Genomic DNA, 9,434 nt, shown 5'->3' with positions numbered 1-9,434 from the left:
CATTTAAAACATAGAACGACCTTCATCAGACTGTCATTGATTCACCTTCGTTAGTAGTTTTCAGTCACAATTTAAAACAACTATATTGCAGTAACCCTCTGAAATTAAGTTGGTTTCCACTCTTCTGAAGGCCTCCTTATTAATTTACAGAGGAGAATTCAGGAGGAATTTCTACGTGGAAGTACATGTACCAAGAAATGGTGGTGCTACAGATTTGGTATTCACATTCGGATATTGTATGATCCAGATGTCGTCAGACTTCTACATCTGACTGGGATTGTGCTGGGATTAGATTCCAGAAAAGGATTTCACTCTTCTAGCTTCCTGGACTGTGTTCATTAATCTCTAAAGCCCTGGGGATGGTGGAGACGCCATCCATCAACGGGGTGATACAGGGTTCTCAACCCAGGTATTGTGCTAAGGAAATCTTCAATATTTCCTAGCTCGCATTAATCATTCATGCAGACAATATTACAGCGAACATACACGAGACAGCCCTCTCGTGTCAAAGAGACAACTCAGTCCGTATGAAAAAAAAACACAATCGCTCGAATCGCCACGGCACCGACAGAATTTGACAAATGGCATTCTTTGCCCGTATACCCGCCTGCACCTTAAATTAACTTGTCAGCCTGATCGCGGTTGCATGTGTACACTGGTGCACCTTTCAAGACTCGCATTATGTACGAAAAAACACATTTATTATGTATTTCCACCAATGAATTAACTGTTTCCTCCTTTATCGGTTTACCCGATGGTGACAAGTGCCATTAGCGAATGAGAAATGAAATGCAACAGATTACTGAACCACAAGGGTACTTCGAGAAATTTATACTGTAGACTTCTATCGTTTTGCTTAGCGGCAGTAGTTTCTAGTGGGTAATAAACATAATTGACCGTCGATACAAAAGCAAAAGAATTCAAAATATATTTCATACTACCTCATGCTGTCATGCACTTACCAAAACAGCAAATAATAAACTACAAGTTACTGCATGAAAACTACAAGTTTTTTATATTTATATTAATTCCTCTTTAACCCTTAAATATTAACGAAGGAAGAATGCATTTTGAGGCAAAGCTTGTTAATATATCATGCAAAGGATGGACGTTTTCTTAAAAATTTTGGCTCCCAATTCAAATACATAGTGGGCAAATGATCTGTAGTGCAGTGAACGAACATGCTGGGCCCTCGAACTCACGAAAACAGGAAATAATCTGAGCCATCGAAGAAAGCAAATTTCAAGTCGAGCTACATGTACTAAGACCTGGAACCCAAGCATACACCCTCATCGGCCTAGCTGATTTCGAGTTGTCGAAATTTGTCACAAGTTGACGGAGCATCCGGATTACTTGGCTTAGTCGGCACGCGAGCCTGTGATTATAGCTGCCGGATGGGAGCAGGACATTCACTATCCAAATACACACGTGTAACTGTCAGACGCATCACACACCGCAGGTCTTTCATTGTTTTGGAGTTGAGTGCATCAACACTTTTCATTAATTTCCATAACCACTTAATCCCTCTAGAGCGTGTTTTTGTTGAAGTCTGTCCCGCGAGATTGATCTCGCGCCAAGGTACTCCCTCTCTCTGAAGAGAGAACGATGATGGGTAAACGCTCCAAAATTTAGCCGCACACCTCAGAGACACCATGAAGGTCACAAGCAGAATTTTTTTACCTTTCCGTAGGTAGAAGCGGGAAACGAAGGTCTGATCCAAACGGAGTTCAGATCGTGACAAATAATAACTCAAAATAAGTCACTACAGGGCTGTTTTCGGAATATCTCAGATCTATCTTTGAATTTGTAATGAGGCCGAGCTGTCACTCGGCCGAAAAAAATTGTCATAGACTCATCGAGTTGCCCATCTGCACGGAAATCTTTAGTAAAAGGCGAAAGATTTATGCGTGATGCAGATGGACCTGAGATACCGTGAAGTCTTACAGGGAATGTCAGGTTCAGAGGAAACAACATGACATCCACGGTGGGCTATAATTATGAATGGTGAAATGCTGCAGTATTTGCGCATGCGCACCACTTCGTTGCTCCGATCATGGAGGAAGGCCACAGAAGGAGTTCCAACTCTGGCACTTCATATACACCAATTTTTCAATTTTTCACACCAAACAACACTGAATGGTTGAGAATGCATCAAAAACCTCAATTCCAGAGAAACAATGAAAAAAATTGTCTAATGGCTGTATATGGAGAGAAAATGCTCAAGGTCAGCCAATAGCAAATGTGCACAAACTACTGCAGACTGCCTATATACACCAACTAGTGCAATTACAATTGTGCAGTAAGCAGCTGAAAATTACACTTTTCACATGAGTAGCTTTGACTACCTGTTCCTACTGATAATGGGGAGGGTTACCCAGGCTAGACACTGCCAACTGTAGAGGCCAAGTGCACGAAAGACATAAAACTTTGGCCATGCTTTGACATGAAAACTCACCGTAGATATTACTCCAGTTGACAGGCTCCAGCCCAAGAGTTGAAAACGTGAGCCCAAAATAGGGCACTTCCAACACAAGAGTGGAACAAATCACCAAGGAGAGTGTCTCGATAAATTTGAGTCACCTGTGCATATCCACAGCTTGGTCAGTAGGTGCCCAGGCTGTGCTTGACCATCTAAAATTGAACCGGACCCCCCCCACAGTTAGGGTTGGCCTCTGTTAGGGTTGGAATCCAGCTTTTCTAGGTTTCATTCAGTCCATCCTAATCAAAGAATTTCTTGAATCCGACAAATAAACAATTACAAAGTGACATGTTCCACATGTACATATATAATTCTCATGCGATTACCTGGATATTTATTGTGTCCGACAATCCAGTATTCCTGATGTCTCATAATCCATAAAACTGTTATTCTGCACCCATATACGTCCGTGGCTCATTCGCGAACAGTGCAGTGGTACGCACGCGCGATAATCTGTCCTATCAACACAGCCATACGCCAACTCACGCGCACTTTGTTCCCGAAAGTCAATCTTGGCTTTATAAAATATCCAACTGACTGCAAATGGCTCCACATCGTCAGTTAGACACATTTTGCATGCTGCTCACTTGCTGGGACGAAAATGACAATTTTTAAGAGAGGGACGAAGCTGAAGGGACGTTATCTGAAGCTGCTCGCAATAAAAACGCCGGTGGCATAATTGTGTCTCTGAAAAATTTCCGCTACTTTTCCGATACACTGTCGTTATTCGCTTCTCTAATGAAAAGACCGAAAATACCAAAACTATACTAGGTCTATATGGATATGAAATTCTAAAAAAGAGAGCACAGCGGATAGTGGCATGGTGACTTTTGTATGACATATAGCGGTCTCAAGGTTTGAGGTCATAGAGCCTGGAAGTTGACCCCAGATGGTGCGCTTCCGGAACCCTTGGATAGGAAAAATTACGTGCAAAGATTTTAAAGTTTGTGATATTTTTCGTTCAGTTACTTCTTAAAAAATCAAACTTTGAAAAAGGGCTATAGAAAATATTTGCTAGTATATCAATTCATAGAAACTGAAAAACTACCTTATCCAAAAATTTACTATTCACTTCCGAAAATCTGAAATACATGAAGAACACTCCAATGCGGCTGTCTAATGTACGCAGATGAACATTTACGGTTTATAGTTCTATGGTAATCTGTCGGTAAAAGCCAAAATATTTGAAAGCCATTTTTGATTTACAAGATAATAAACCAAAAGCAATAATATACTTTTACGAAAGTAATATTTTATTTACCTTTGTTGGCAACAACTGCGTTAAATTAAGTCAAATCAACGAAACACGGAATCCATCGACTACAGGTAGGTAAATCTTTGCAACGTTTTACAATCTCGTTTTTCACTTGAGTATACGGGGAGTGAAAATAAAGGTGCAGGAACAAGGTGACCTAGCTACGATATCGCCGGAAGTGAAAGATCGTTGATGAAATTCATTTTTACCCATCTCCAGGTGACTTTTCCTAAATATTACTTGAGGAAAACAAAGGTAAAATTCCAACATGAGTGTTTCTTGGGATGGTTTCAGTTAGGAGTCATTTTTCCAAAAATTATCGAAAGTGATCGGGCGGCCCAATGTAAAATCCCCATAGGCGGACTGCGCGAGGGTTCCGGAAGCTCGCTGCCAGACCTTTTATTTTCAGGTTCTATTGCAAAGACGACCGCAGAACGTACTGGAACCACGTGAGAGGCTCAAAAAACGAGGGTGCTGAATCATCCTACCGCATACACATGCACCCGGGCTCACAAAAGGACCTGATAGCAAGTAGCTTGGCAGCTTCGAGAACAAACAGTTGGGATTTCTAACAGAGAGGAATACGTTCGTAAAATTCAAAAAAGTAAGCCCATTTATTTCAAATACCATTTGTAGTGGCTTCATGTGTTAGCTTAGTTGAGCCTGAAAGTAAAAGGTCACGCAGCAAGCTTCCGGAACCCACGCAGTCCTCCTATGGGGATTTTACGTTGGGCCGTCCTATCACGTTTGATAAGTTTGGGAAGAATAATTCCTAACTGAAACCACCCCATGAAACACTCATGTTGGAATTTTACCTTTGTCTTCCTCAAGTAATATTTAAGAAAAGTTACACTGAGATATGTAAAACACGAATTTTCTTAACGACCTTTCACTTCCGGCGATATCGTACCTAGGTCTCCATGTTCATACACTTTTGTTTTCACTGCCCGTGCTTACTTGAAAACGAGATTGTACGTTGCAAAGATTTACCTACTTGCAGTCGATGGGTTCCAGATTCCGTTGAGTTGACATCAACGGAAAGGTTAGATAAAAGATTAGAATCTTTCGTAATTGAAGTAGAATATTGCTTTAGGTTTACTACTAATAAATTGTAAGACTGTTTCAAATATTTTGTCTGTTTTATTTCGGTTTTTACCGACGGACTACCATAAAATTTCAAACCGTAAATATTCAACTGTGTACGAGATTGGCGCATTGTACTGTTCTTCATGAATTAGATTTTCGGAAGTAATGGGTCCATTTTTGGCAGGATATTTCTCTTTTAGGTCAGGTGATTTTTGAGTTTCTATAAATTGATATACTAGCAAATATTTCCAAAGGCCCTTTTCCGAGTTGGATTTTTTAAAGAAGTAATTGAACGAACAAATATTACAAATTGTAAAATCTTTGCATGTTATTTTGCCTGTCCAGGGGTTCCGGAAGTGCGCCATCAGTGGTCAACTTTCGGGCTCTAGGCCTATTGCCAGAGTGAACGTTCTTCTGGCACTTTATATTGACGTCTCATTTTTGAAGCGCTAGACGACTCGTCGCCTAGCTTGAGAAATATTATCAGACGCCAGCGCTCATTGGGTATACAGAAAACGACAGTTTTGATCCAAGCGAGGCTCGGATTATCACGTTTTATTTTATGGAACTTTCCAGACCTTTCTTTTGATTTGTAAATAAGGCCAAGCTCTCGCTCGGCCGAAAAAAATTGTCATAGACTCATCGAGTTGTCCACCTGCACGGAAATCTTTAGTAAAAGGCGAAAGATTTGTACGTGATGCAGATGGACCTGAGTTACCGCGGTGCTATTCAGGGAATGTTACGTTCAGAGGAAACAACATGACATCCACGGTGGGCTATAATTATGAATGATGCAATGCTGCAGTATTTGCGCATGCGCACCAGTCACACTTCGTTGCTTCGATCATGGAGGAAGGCCACAGAAGGAGTTCCAATTCTGGCACTTCAAAGTGCTCGATGAGCACCGTCTTCCCGGTCAGAAAAATAATAGTAAACATTAAAAAATGCTCGATTACTGCCTGCAGCTTAGCCGTACAAGTGGGGCCAGTAATATCCTGGCAATATTTGGTGTATTTTGTTTGCGATTAACTACAACTTATCGCCCTCACCAGGAAATAGAGAGCAAAAAGTCTCTAACATTAGATCTACGTTTTCCATCGTGAATGAACTTTTTTATTTTGATATACTGTTCTATTATCCTTGTAATGTTTGTAATACACTGTATTCTTTTTTCTCCAAAAAATCAGTTTTCAAAGTCTTTGTACGAATTTGGCTAAGACTGGCTACCAACAACCAAAATGCGCTATTTCATCGCAAGGAGTGATCATGAGGTCTCACAAAATGCCTATTTTTAAATAAATGCCGTTATAATAACGATTCAAATAAAACACAGTATCTTATAAACAACTTGGCTATTTATTCCCAAAATAACTCCGGAAGAAAGTGTTTGATAAGGACAATAACTGCACATGAACAATTTGGGTATACAGCCTAAGACACATAACTGCGCAAGCATTAAATGTGATGTTGTTGTCAGATTGTACCAAGCACCAACGATGGCATGAATATTCAATCCCTATACTGCAATACCCAACGTTTTAAGGATGCATGTAACCAGCGAAAAATTGCGGCGATGATCATAGGGTACAAAGGGGGCTTATGGTTGTGAAACAGGTGGTGCCTAGTAAGCATTCGCGGCGCTCTGGCTATAGACATACAAGGCATGCCAGAAAGCGGTAATTCGCTAGATGTTATAGCCCGGGCAGTTCAAATTCATGTGTCCTTCCTCCACGGTCCTTCCTCCCGATGATGGGCTGATTAACTCCTCGTACGGTCCAGTGCATGAGGGGGGCCACCTCTGACAAGTTTTCGCTCTCATTGGCTCCATCGTACGAAAGCCCTGTAGTGCCATCAACTATATTATTTTCAAAAAGTGAAGTATATATTTTCGAAGTTCGTTTTCATGAAGAATGTTTTTATTCTATTTTACGAGATATATTATTTTACTACATTTCGTTTGGACATATATTCTCCAGTTCGTTTGTATGAGATCTAATTTTAGAAACATTGTTTCCATTTTGGGGAGCATATTGTTTTTACGAGTTATATTTTTCTGATTAAGTTTGTTTTTATGTGATATATTTTCCCAAGTAAATTTTCAAGAGATATTTCAAAGTTTGATTAAATATCTCATAAACATAAACTTGGACAAATATATTTCATAAAAAGATTTGTTTCGAAAAATAGAAACATTGTTTCTAACCATAGATCTCATAAGAACGAACTGGAGAATATATGTAAAAAAAAAAATAAAACAAACTTTGGGAAAGGTTTTTACCCCCCCCCCCGTATTTTATACCCTCCCCCAACTAATTGAAATCGCACATTTTCCAAGAGTGCCATTTTTTCCTTTACAAGTGTCGTCTGAAATTAAAAACTTGCCTGAAGGCGCCAACTATTTTGTCCGCTTTGAACGGCATTGTATTTTTCGAGTTTTAGGGTTGGAACAGGGAATCTCACCAAAAAAAAATCAAGGTCGTGGTATGTCGGTGGGTTTTGAGTTTGTAAAGTGTTTTTCCCACACACTCGGGTACAGTTGTGATTCAGTGATTTTCATCGCGGAAAGCAAGTACATTACGCAATGACAGCAATCTTAGTGCTCCACCTGACCGACGAGGTAAAGAAATCTAATCCTGGCAAATTTTCTGAACAGCACAAGGAGATTATTGACTCCACCGAGCATATGATGCAAGATATGGGGCGGAGAGAACCCCCCCCCCTTTGTGTTGGTCATTGTTTGATCGGAATCTCAGGAATTCTTTACAGACTTCTGGGGGGATGTGTTAAGTAACAATAGTCTAGAGTGTGTGTAGGGATTGGACATGTGGGAGGGGTACCCATCGGTCCCATATCGTGCACGGTATCTCACCGAGAGTTAGGCGACAGACCAGTAGTTTCACACTACAAAAGGGATGTCATGCTCTTCATAGGAGATACCTTCCAGCGGATTTGTCACTAACTCAGTTGTACAGACTGTTTATTGAAGGTCATGAGAAGTTTTCATACAGTTTCTTTTTTGCGTATCTAATGCACTGAACATATCATTCATCCAACCAGAAAACACAAATGCGAGAAGTGCGAGAGGCACAAGAAAGAGCACCAACAGCACGAAGGTCATGACTGTGATCAGTGTGGCTGTGATGTTTGCTGTAGCTGTACATCCCATATATTCATCAAATTCTCCCACAGCCAAGAACACTTCAGCCCATACGATCATTTGAAGGAGAAAACAGAGTAATCACTACTCAACCACATCAGAAAAAACACAAATCCTCTGAAGGATATCCAGAGCTTGCCACAAATGAGAGGAATTCCCAAGAAGAAAGATGAAATTATTAGGTTGCGGTCCTTGATTGAAGAGGGCATTCTTCCAGAGCATTGCAGAATGCGAAAGTTCTGCAGATCTTGAAGCTGTAATTGAAGACGGCAACCTCTGTGTCTGTTACTCATTAGACTCAATTCTAAGTAAATCATGTGAGGCCCGACTTGAATGAATAGTCATAATGATCTGTAACAGCGCTCATTGGGTATATTTAAGCGGGAAACGACAGTTTTGATCCACGCGAGGCGCGGATCATCAAGTTTAATTTTATGGAACTTTCCAGACCTTTCTTTTAATTTGTAAATAAGGCCAAGCTCTCGCTCAGCCGAAAAAAATTGTCATAGACTCATCGAGTTGTCCACCTGCACGGAAATCTTTAGTAAAAGGCGAAAGATTTGTACGTGATGCAGATGGACCTGAGATATCACGAAGTCTTTCAGGGAATGTCAGGTTCAGAGGAAACAACATGACATCCACGGTGGGCTATAATTATGAATGAGGAATTGCTGAAGTACTTGCGCATGCGCACCAGTTACGCTTCGTTGCTCTGATTGTGTATAGGCAAGGGGCGGGGCTGACTCTAACTGCTGGTACTGTCCAGGGCAGGGGGGGCACGCTGTTATGTCTTCGCTATATCAGTATTGGCACAATCCTACGAAAGCCCTGTCGTGCCATCAAGTATATTATTTTCAAAAAGTGAAGTATGTATTTTCAAAGTTCGTTTTAATGAAGTATTTTTTCTATGTTACTAAATATATTTTTTTACTAGAGTTCGTTTGTACGAGATATACATGTATATTCTCCAGTTCGTTTGTATGAGATCCAATGTTAGAAACATTGTTCTTGTTTTGGGGGACATATCGTTTTTACGGGTTATTATTTTTTTTCAGATCAAGTTTGTTTTATGTGATATATTTTTCCAAGTAAATTTTCAAGAGATAAATATATATTAAAGTTTGATTTTTATATCTCATAAAAACAAACTTGAACAAATGTATCCCATAGAAAGATTTATTTCCCAAAATAGAAACACTGTTTTTAACTATAGATCTCATAAGAACGAACTGGAGAACGTACGTCTCAAACAAACAACCTTTGGGAAAGGCTTCCCCCCCCCATTTTATATCCTTCCCCCAAATTGCTCATTTTCCAAGAGCGCCGTTTTTCTTTTACTTGTGTCGTCTGAAACTAAAAACTCGTGCCCAAAAGCGCCACCTATTTTTTCTGCTTTGAACGGCATGGTCTTTTCGATTTTAAGGAGGACGGGTGACCGGTACAAAAAAACATTGTTT

The 9,434-nt window shown here is 40.2% G+C and overlaps 3 non-coding genes across 3 annotated transcripts; all 3 read right to left on the bottom strand.

Moving 5' to 3' along the window:
- Positions 1 to 1,813: 1,813 nt before the first annotated feature.
- On the bottom strand, positions 1,814 to 1,930 carry LOC147800608 (U5 spliceosomal RNA). The gene has a single exon (XR_015428194.1). It is a non-coding gene; the product is annotated as a U5 spliceosomal RNA (small nuclear RNA).
- Positions 1,931 to 5,421: 3,491 nt separating this feature from the next.
- LOC147800607 (U5 spliceosomal RNA) lies at positions 5,422 to 5,537 on the bottom strand. Its single transcript, XR_015428192.1, has one exon. It is a non-coding gene; the product is annotated as a U5 spliceosomal RNA (small nuclear RNA).
- A 2,913-nt stretch (positions 5,538 to 8,450) lies between these two features.
- Positions 8,451 to 8,566, bottom strand: LOC147800606 (U5 spliceosomal RNA). Its single transcript, XR_015428195.1, has one exon. It is a non-coding gene; the product is annotated as a U5 spliceosomal RNA (small nuclear RNA).
- Positions 8,567 to 9,434: the final 868 nt, after the last annotated feature.

This window comes from Acanthaster planci, linkage group LG01 (assembly GCF_054643075.1).
Source record: "Acanthaster planci isolate LZ-2023a linkage group LG01, COTS_SCS, whole genome shotgun sequence".
Taxonomy (NCBI): domain Eukaryota; kingdom Metazoa; phylum Echinodermata; class Asteroidea; order Valvatida; family Acanthasteridae; genus Acanthaster; species Acanthaster planci.
The sequence above is the reverse complement of the archived record's forward strand: the minus strand, read 5'-3'. Positions and strand labels throughout refer to the sequence as shown.